Raw genomic sequence first — 10117 nt, forward strand, 5'->3', positions numbered from 1 at the left:
TTTTAAGGCCTGTCACATGTACTCGGGGCTTTTTTTTTAGCAGGAATGCACAAGAACACTGTTCCGGCTGGCTTGGTGTCAGGGGGTGTGGCCTAGTATGCAAATGAGTTCCTGCTGGGCTTTTCCTACAAAAAAAGCCCTGCATGTACTCTTTATAGGGAGGAGCATGTATGAAATGTCAAGCTTTCACTATGACTTCTAACAAAATTACCCAGCCTTCAAAGAAGGTAAGGGAAAGGCTTCAGTGAATTTCAGCATGTTCCCTCAGGTGTTACAGTGACTTAAAAAATGTTGCTTTGTTTCATCTTTCCATGTGTGGTAGGCTTTAAGACTCAGAATGAAGGAACCCAACCCCAAACAAAAAAAAATCAGTGAAAAATAAAGTCTGGTCCATTAGTTTTCAATTAATGCAGATGGGGACCTTTGTGCATATGCTAAACTGACACTAGAAGGGCATTCATCCTCTTGTCTTCTGGCTCAGGCTGTGCACAAATTAAAATTCAGCTGCCAGCAGTTGAGGACAGAGTCTGAACCTCTGTAGCCTTGCCGTGGTTGTCTGGATAAAACTGAACAATGAACTGCAGGTCCCAGTATGCTGCAGTGGAAGAGAAAGCAATTAGGATTAGTAGGAAGATCACTTGCTAAGTCCAAAATCCTTTTTAAATCAGTGGGGCTTTTCTGTAAACATGCCGAGGATCACACTGCACTTCATTCAAACTGCAGTTTCAAAGAAATCACCAGAGAAGGTAAGTGTTCATGCCTTCCCTGTGCCCTATTTCATATCAGACAGTTGAATGTAGATGGATTTAAAATTGCAGGTAGTAGGGTTGCCTGTCCCTCAGTGGTAGAATTTTTTAAAAAATGGCCATCAAGCCAATGGTATGACATCACTTCCAAGTAAAACCATAAGATTTTAGGCAATTCCTAGAGAGGTATGATCTCACTTCTGGGTTTTCCTCAGAATTGACATCACAGCACCACTGACAGAAGCTGCTCCACATTTTCCCCCACCCCACAGACTGCTGCTGGTTGTCAGGCCCAAGGCTGCTAATGGGGTACTGCAGGGTCAAAATTTAGGGAACCCATGTCAGCTGGAGGGCCTTAAAGCTACCATCATGTGGCCAACAAAATGCATTTTGATGCAGTTCTGGTTGCAGCCGTTAGTGGCACAGGGAAGTCTGAGCATGGTAAAAGTCACCCTGCTGTCAGATAGACTTGCCTTTCTTCAAGGAGAGGCAGATATTGGATTTATACTCCTGCTCTTCACTACCTGAAGGAGTCTCAGAGCGGCTTACGATCTCCTTTCCCTTCCAACAATAGAGGTAGGTGGAGCTGAGAGAGCTCTGAGAGAAATGCTCTTGAGTGGAACAGCTCTGAGAGAAACTTGTGACTGATTCAAAGTCGCATTAGCCAGTGCATGTGGAGCAGTAGGGAATCAAACTCGGTTCTCCCAGATAAGAGGCGAGCCCGTACAATAAGCCACTATACCAAACTGGCTCTCAAGACTGAAGCAAACCTGCCTAGCAGATCAGGTTAAGCCCATCAGCCAAGCCAGCACTGGAGCAAAGACAAGACAGCAGGCTGATGACTGCTACATTAATTGCCAGCCTACAGGTAATTTTCTCCAGACATCTAGAATTTCTCTCTTCCTTTCCTTCCACTCAGATCAGCAAGATCTTGCAAAGTGGAAATTAAGGGGAAGTGGGGAGAAAGATGTTAAGGAAAAGAGAGGGAAAAGTTGTTTTATCTTGTTACAATAAAAAGGTAAAGGTAGTCCCCCATGCAAGCACCAGTTGTTTCCGACACCCCAGAGTTGGAAACAACTGGTGCTTGCACAGGGGACTACCTTTACCTTTTTATTGTAACAAGATAAAACAATTTTTTCCTCTCTTTCCCTTAATATCTTTCTTTTTCCCACACACACTTTTGCCATTCATTTCTCTGTCCCTCCACCTAATCTTTTTGTGTCTTCCCTGCATTTATTTTCAAGACTTGGTCAAAAATTTCTGTTCAGATGTATGCATGGGAATGATACTAAGAAGAATCTGAAAGATTCCCCCTGACAAAGCTGCATGCAAAAAGCATAGGAGTCATATAATTATTAAAAACCAATTTCCCACTAGCGTTGCTCTGTTCACCCCCCACCCCACTCAAGTGGTCAATTTCCCATCAATTGCTCTGTTGGTGCATTTTGAGCCACGGCAACCTCCAGTTCCCTGCTCCATTTTTAGATGGTGTCTTTTGGGAATACATTGCTGTGCAGAGAACTGGAGGTTACCGTGGCTCAGAATGCACCTGTGGAGCAACTGGTGGGAAATCTATCACTTGCTCCAAGGAGAACAGAAGTCTGGGGGGCAGAGCAATGCTAGTGGGAAATCAGTCAAAGGTGTGGGGGGGTTTTGCATCATTCCATCTCTTTTTTCTTTGCTTGCCTTGGTGTGGTCCCCTTTCTTCAGAAGTTCTAATAGCTCTTTCCTATATGAAAAACAATAGAAACTTTTTAATATAATTAAAAATTAGATTTATAACAAATACCATACCTTTCTTTCTCCTCAGTGAGGACCCATAGCTGTATTGTTCCCATGTCCTCCATTTTATCCTCACAACAGCCATGAGTGGTAGGTCTGGCTGGGAGGATGTCACCTAGGAACCTTCCATGGTGGGATGGGAATAGAGATGTGCATTCAGCAATAAACTGAGCCAAAAATAAACAACAGCTGGAAAATACCTTGTCAGTGCTTCTCAGGTATTAATTCAGCCAGACAGATCAAAGGATCCAATCCAGCTACTAATATAGCTGAGCATGAATAAAAGCCAATTGTTTTTGCTTTTAATCAGGTTGGATATACCAAGAAGAGAACCAGCAGAGGCAGTGGGAGCTAATAGATCTGCCCTACCTCCTCGAGCCAGGTCTGCATGCAATGGGGAAAGACCTCCCTACTGCATGGAGATCCTGGGACCAGCTTCTTCTGTGGCACGAGTTGACCTGCACTGCAGGAGAACCCCTCCCAGTCAGGTCTCCCCATCACACACAGATTGGAATGGCTAAGTTGCAAAAGGAATTTAAAGGTACCACAGTCTCTAAATGCCTTCCAAGGGAACCATGGAAGATAGGGGCACCTTCTTTTGGGGCTCATAGAATTAGGGCTTCTATCTCAAAAAAACAGCCCCCCAGGCCCCAGATATCCGCAGATCAATTACCCATTATAGACCTTGAGGACCACTAACTGTAATGGTCCCCATAGAGTATTATGGAGCCAAAAGAATTGGCAATCCCAATTATTTCCTGAATCTTAATACCAGGCCTTGGATTCAATAGGAGCTCATAGGAGCAGAGCTCCTGAACCTTTCTGAGGGTTCCCCGTCCTCTTCCCCACCTTGTCCATTAAATAGTAGGGGCAGCTGCATAACAATCCCTGGATGAGCTCCACCACTCCATTTTTCTACAAAATGACCCCTGCTTAATACAATACCAATACTGGAATTTGGGAACATTGGAGAATGCCAATTTTTGGGGTTCAATATACCCAAACTCAAAAAATACCTTCTTTTTCCCGTACATCCCTAGTTGGAGATCTGAGTATTAGAGACATATGATAGGAAGCTTAAAAGCTGTCATATTACATTGTGAAGATAACCTGATTACAGGGTGTTTCAATTGCCTTCATTTTTGGCACTGAAATTTCCATCATCATTCTGGTAATAGTGAACTGTTTTCTGATATGTTGTATTATCTTCTGAGTTATGCCATCCACCAGGACCGACCTACCTGAGGGACCTACCAGAGGGACCGTCTCTCCCCGTACGAGCCCCAGAGAGCACTGAGGTCAGTAGGGAAAAACAGACTGACCATCCCTGGGCCAAAAGAAGTTAAACTTCGAAATACCCGCACACGGGCCTTTTCTGCCGCAGCCTCATACCTTTGGAATCAGCTCCCAGAGGAGGTGCAGGCCCTGCGGAGCCTTGATCAGTTCCGCAGGGCCTGCAAGACTACCCTCTTTAAGTTAGCGTTTATGAACCGCTGAACTATAAGTGTACAACACGCTAAAATGGTCCGGCTTAAGGATCTGCTATTGATATGCCAACCGACAGAGATAGCGTCAAACAATAATGTTACTGCCAGATGTACTGTTAGATTTAGAATTGTTCTAATTAAGTATTGATTGGTTTTAATGTCTTAATGTTTTAATATTCAATGTTTTATTACTGTACTGTATATTTTGAATGTTGTTAGCCGCCCTGAGCCTGCTGTGGCAGGGGAGAGCGGGATACAAATAAAATTTTACTTTTACTTTACTTTACCAACAGAGACCTTTAGCTTCCACAGCCAATAGTATAGTTTGATAGCAGTTTGTCTCTCCTGGGTTAAGATTTTCCCATGCTTTTCCATTTTGGCCCTGGAACTCCCACAATCATGCTAGTGGCCAATGTTGAGTCTACTAGCTTGATTCTCTGATGAGTTATGCCTGCTAGCATGGTGTAGTGATTAATGTGTCTGACTAGGATCTGGGAAACTCAAGTTCAAATCTATAATAGAATTTTGCTGGGTGATCTTGGGCAGTCACAGTCTCAACCTAACCTACCTCACAGAGATGTGAGGATAAAATTGAAGCAAGGAGAATTATGTGAGCGGTTTTGGGTCCTCATTTAGGGCTCCCAACTTCTAGGAGGAACCTGAAGATTCCCCACTATTACAATTGATCACCAGAGGACCAAAATTATTTCCCCTGGAGAAAATGGCTGCTTTTAAAACCCAATTGAAGTCCCTCCTCTCCCTAAACTCTGCCCTCCCCAGGCTCCACCCCCAAAATCTCCATATATTTCCCAACCCAAAGCTGGCATCTATAACCACATTGAAGAGAAAGACTGAATGTAAAGCAAACAAATAACAAATGGACAGGAAGGCTGATTCTTTTCTTACTATAAATTCATAGTAATGGAAAGCCATGTGATCTATTTTATTTGGCTTGGATCAGGGTCATATGGGGGGGCCAAGATAGAATCATTGTCCCTGAGCACTGCCTGCAGGGAAGGGCAGCCTAATAAATTGGTGGTGGTGAGGACGACGGCAGTGGTGGTGATGATGATGACAACAGTGGTGATTATAGTGTCTTTCAGTAGCCCTGACCTGACCAGACCTGGCAAGCCTAGGATGTAGCCATGTTGGCCCACAGAAAGCAAAACCTACATAATGTCCTATTATGGTGAGGGGTGAGACATCAGATGTTTGAGAGTTGCAAGACATGCATGTCAGAGGTTTGAGAGCAGGAAGGAGGGAGGGAGAAGTGGAAAGAAAACAACTGGCTTGGCTTGGGGAAGTGATTTAAAAAGAAAAACGCCTTATCCCAGCCAGCTGACAGTTTGGTGGAGGCTTCGAGAGCCACATGTGGCTCCTGAGCCACAGTTTGACCACCCCTGTCTTATTAGGACCAACCAAAATATTGCAGAATAATATACACACTTTTGAGTCCTCTAGAGCTCTTTATCAGGCTGGATATTAAAAATGGCTGGAGGGCAAATAAGGGCCTAACGGCATATTATGTCTACCTCAGGGGTGTTGTTGGGTTTGGTGGAGACATGTGTTCAAAAGTTATGTGATTCTTAGGTGCATGTGGGCCTGCCTCAGACTAGTACCACTGAACACAGAGCCAGAGGACTTACAGCCATCCACCCATCCTATTTCCTTACCTGAAGTGGCTCCAGATTTGCCCCACTAGGGCTGCATGGGTACTGACGAGAAATATGTTTGGGGGAAATAGTGCTCCCCAGAAAATTCCAGGAAAACACTACTGTGGTGGGGAAGATCTAAGTCCCCCCCCCCCTCCTCCATCTTTGTGTATGTGTGTGTATACTTCTGATTCAAATCCAACCCACATGTGCCTGGGAAATGCAGAATTTTAGAGCAAGCATGAAGCCTGAGGACATCCCTTGGGAAAATGCAACAAGTATTACTTGGGGGGTTTTGGGGGGGAGGGGTGTTGTTTCAGGTATTACATGGGTTTGGGGGAGATTTTGCTTTGGGCTAACTTGTAGGGTTGCCAAGTCCAATTCAAGAAATATCTGGGGACTTTGGAGGTGGAGCCAGGAGACTTTGGGGGTGGAGCCAGGAGACATTAGGGGTGGAGCCAAGATCAAGGCTGTGACAAGCATAATTGAACTCCAAAGGGAGTTCTGGCCATCACATTTAAAGGGACGGCACACCTTTTCAATTCCTTCTTTCCATAGGAAATAATGAAGGATAGGGGCACCTTCTTTTGGGGCTCAGAGAATTGGACCCCCTGGTCCAATCTTTTTGAAACTTGGGGGGTATTTTGGGGAGAGGCACTAGATGCTATAATGAAAATTTGGTGCCTCTACCCCAAAAAACAGCCCCCCCAGAGCCCCAGATACCTGTGGATCAATTCTCCATGATTTTCTATGGGAATAAATCTCCATAGGGAATAATAGAGTTCCCAGATACATTTCCCTTCCCTCCCCCCGCTGTCTGACATCCCTGAAGCGGGGGGAGGGCCTCCAAACCGGGGGATCCCCTGCCCCCACCTGTGGATTGGCAACCCTACTAACTCGGTTCCCCGTATCCGAAGTCCACCCGGCTGGCTTCCTGACTAGGTGTGCCATTTGCATGTTTTTCATAGGCAAACTCCCATCAAATCACTTTCATTCCTTGCCAGTGCTCAAATTAGTGGGAGAAAATGGGAGGATGAGGATGGTGGTTGGTGAGTCAAATGAATTTTGGCTAAAACCCAGAAATTAGGGCCAATTAAAATATGCTGTAGAATTTTACCAATTTCTATGAGATTGGTGAAATCTTAGAACATTAGTAATGCCACTTCCAGGTTTTAGTTGGAAGTGACATTTAGTTTTGTTTTTTTCTTTAAGTTTCTTTTCCCTTGTTCCTTTTTTCTGTTTCTTAAAGTCCACCTATGAAATGTTTTTAAAGGTATACAGAAAGTACAGACAAAAATACAACAATTGTAGTGGTGGATCTACACATGTTTTATAAAAGGTTTCCAAATATCTAAAAATAAGTCCATATATAACTGTGGTCTATATGACATACATTCTTTGACACTATCCTTTTCCCCCATGTTCTGCAACCCCACAGTTCCCTGGGGGGATTCCACGGACAATGCTGGCAACCCTATGAATCATGACTGGACAAGTTCATCTTCTCCATCCAACACTATCCAGTACTTTACTTTGTAGGGTTGCCAGCTCTGGGTTGGAAAATTCCTGGAGATTTGGGGTGTGTAGTCAAAGGAGGAAGGAGTTTGGGGAGGGGAAGGACTTCAGTGGGATATAATCCCACCTTCCAAAGTGGCCATTTTCTCCAGGGGAACTGATTTCTGTCGCCTGGGGAGCAGTTGTAATAGTGGGGGAACTCCAGCTACCACCTGGAGGTTGGCAGCCCTATCACTTTGGCTTCTAGTGCATCTGTGGGAACTGGTGGGAGGATTTTGCTTTTGGCAAGGGAGTTGAGAGTTTGATGACCTTCCATCAGTTCTAGCTCTGCGCTTCAATAGTCTTTCTCCAGAAGGCTGCACATAGGCACATTTAGCATCTTGTGGAAAAGAGTACAGGCTTTTAAAAAAAAAATCCATGAGTGCTGAGTGCATGAAACCCAGACGGTTTTGATACGGCATCTTCATTTTGCATTCTGCTAAAACGTACAGCCAGCCTAAAAGAGCAAGCCTGCACAATCAGTGATGGGGAATTTTTAAACGGCAACAAAGCCTCCCCTTCTGCTGAGTTGCATGTTGATGCCCATCTAACGATTTCACAACTTATGCCGCACTCTTCAAAGCAGTCAGCAGTTAGCACAGTACGATATAGATCCCGGGCCAGGGAAATTATGGATCTCTTCAAGAGTTGTTGATCAAACAAAGTGGCAAGTTGCATATTTTACATGAGGACTATTCTGAGGCAAAGTTTTCTTTCTAATCGCTGAGCCGGGAGTGAACAGGATGGTTTTAAACTGCCTTTTTCTTTAATTGGTAGTGGAGAGGAGTGAAGAAGGGGGGGGGGGAAGTCTGCAGTTCTGCCCTCTGCCTTTTTGAGTTTGGGGAAAGATAGACTCTTCCCTTGATTTTCATGACGGTATCATGCCTCTTTTTTCTATTCAAGGCCAAATAAAGAAGGAACAAGACCCCAGCAAAAATTGAAGCAACTGTCATTTACAGGATTTGGTGACTGAAAAGGGAGATTTACAGTGCAATCCTAGTTAGTTAATACAATTGTACCCTGCCTTTCTCCCCAATTGGACCCAAGGTGTCTTCCATTGCTCTTCTCTCTTCCATTTTATTCTCACAATGACCCTGTGAGGCAGATAAAGTTGAGAGAATAAGACTGGCCCAAGGTTTCCCAACGAACTTCTATGGCAAAAGTGGGGATTTGAACCTGTGTCTCCCAGATCCTAGTCCTGCCCTCTTAATCATGACACTTACTCAGAAGAAAATCCCATGGAGCTCAGTGGGACTTGGTTCCAAGTAAGTGTCCTCAGGACTTCAGCCATCGTCTATGGGAGGAGTGGCTGCCAACGGAGAAGGTGGTCCACACATTACAGAAATGTTTGCATCCCATCTTTCCCACAAGGAGCTGAGGCCATTCTCCTATTTTATCTTCACAACTGTGCTGTGAAGTAGCTCTGCTGAGAAGACTGAGTAGGTCAGGCTGAACTGGCTGCCTCCCAGAGGTCTCTGTCTAGCTGCCTCTGATTAAGATAGCTGGTGATTGTGACCTGCTTGGGCCTTTTATAATGTTTTAGGGGACACCTAAGAGTCAAAAATGACTGGTGACCTTTACCTTTTTAAGGAAATAAAAAAAATGTCCGATGCTCTGAATGAGGAAGGTCCCACAGGGAGCTTGATACCAAGTTGGTACACTTGCAGAGAATAGTTGAGACTTACAGTGTGGTAGGTTGAGGCACATCTGTTTAACATTTCTTTTATGTTCAAGCTGGTGGTCTCCCATCCAAGTACTAACCAGGGCTAGGGTTGTGAACTCTGGGTTGGGAAAGTTCTGGAGATTCATGTAGTGGAGTCTGGGGAGGTTGGAGTTTGGAGAGGGACCTCAGTGGATTATAATGCTGTAAAGTCCACCCTCCAAAGCAGTCATTTGCTCCAAGGAGAACTGATCTCTGTAGATTGAAGATAAGTAGTAACTCCAGGAAATCTCAAAGACTCAGCTAACCAGGGCCACCTTCCTCAGTTTCTGAGATCAAGCTAGCCTGAACAATTCAGACAGGCTGTGGTACAATGAAATACAAATGGACAAAACACACATGACTGTCCCCTACTCCACATAAAGCAAGGTTTGTCTTCATCTTTGATTTAGCTTCAACTGAAGGATTTAGAAAGGATTTAGCTCTTCAACCTGCACAGCTTCATTGATCAAAAGTAGGGTTTTCATTTTATTAGCATTTCAAAAGGTAGGGGAGAAAGAGACAAATTTTAAAGTGTCACATCCCCCCCCCTTTTAAATGCTAATAAAAGAGCCACAAGCCTGGTTTTCAGAAGGAATGAAAGATCGAGTTGTCTCTTCCTTTTCTATATTGCCCTGATCTGAATCACAAAAGTGCACATGACAGGCTTTTGTATAGTTGGACAGAGACCCATGATCTCATGACAGCTTCAGCCCTCAAATTCCTACCTCCATCTCTAGTCACACTTTCCAGGCAGGATAACTAAATCCACTGAACAGGCATCAAGCAACACAAAAGCTTAGTGAGACAGTAATACAAGCCTGTAAGTCAAAACTAAATCATGCAGCTGTCCCTTTGCATTGCTGTCCTCCATTTTGTTCTCACAACCACCCTGTGTCATAGCTTAGGCTGAGAAAACAGTGAATGACCCAAGGTCAGCCAGAAAACTGACTGCAGAGCAGGGATTTGCACTAAGGGCCAAATTAAATGTGAAGTCTGCCATGAGTCAAGTCAAGAACTTGGGTTCAGAGATCAATTCCCATGGGGCACATGGCTGCTTTGGAAGATGGTGAAGCCTGTCCCAACTTACAGACAGACATGACATTAGGGAACTAGCATCCTTGTGCATTGGAGCCCAATTTAGCTCAGGAAAACAATGGAGGGAGTAGGGTTGTCAGATCTAGGTTGGAAAACACC

Source organism: Heteronotia binoei, chromosome 4 (genome assembly GCF_032191835.1).
Source record: "Heteronotia binoei isolate CCM8104 ecotype False Entrance Well chromosome 4, APGP_CSIRO_Hbin_v1, whole genome shotgun sequence".
Lineage (NCBI taxonomy): Eukaryota > Metazoa > Chordata > Lepidosauria > Squamata > Gekkonidae > Heteronotia > Heteronotia binoei.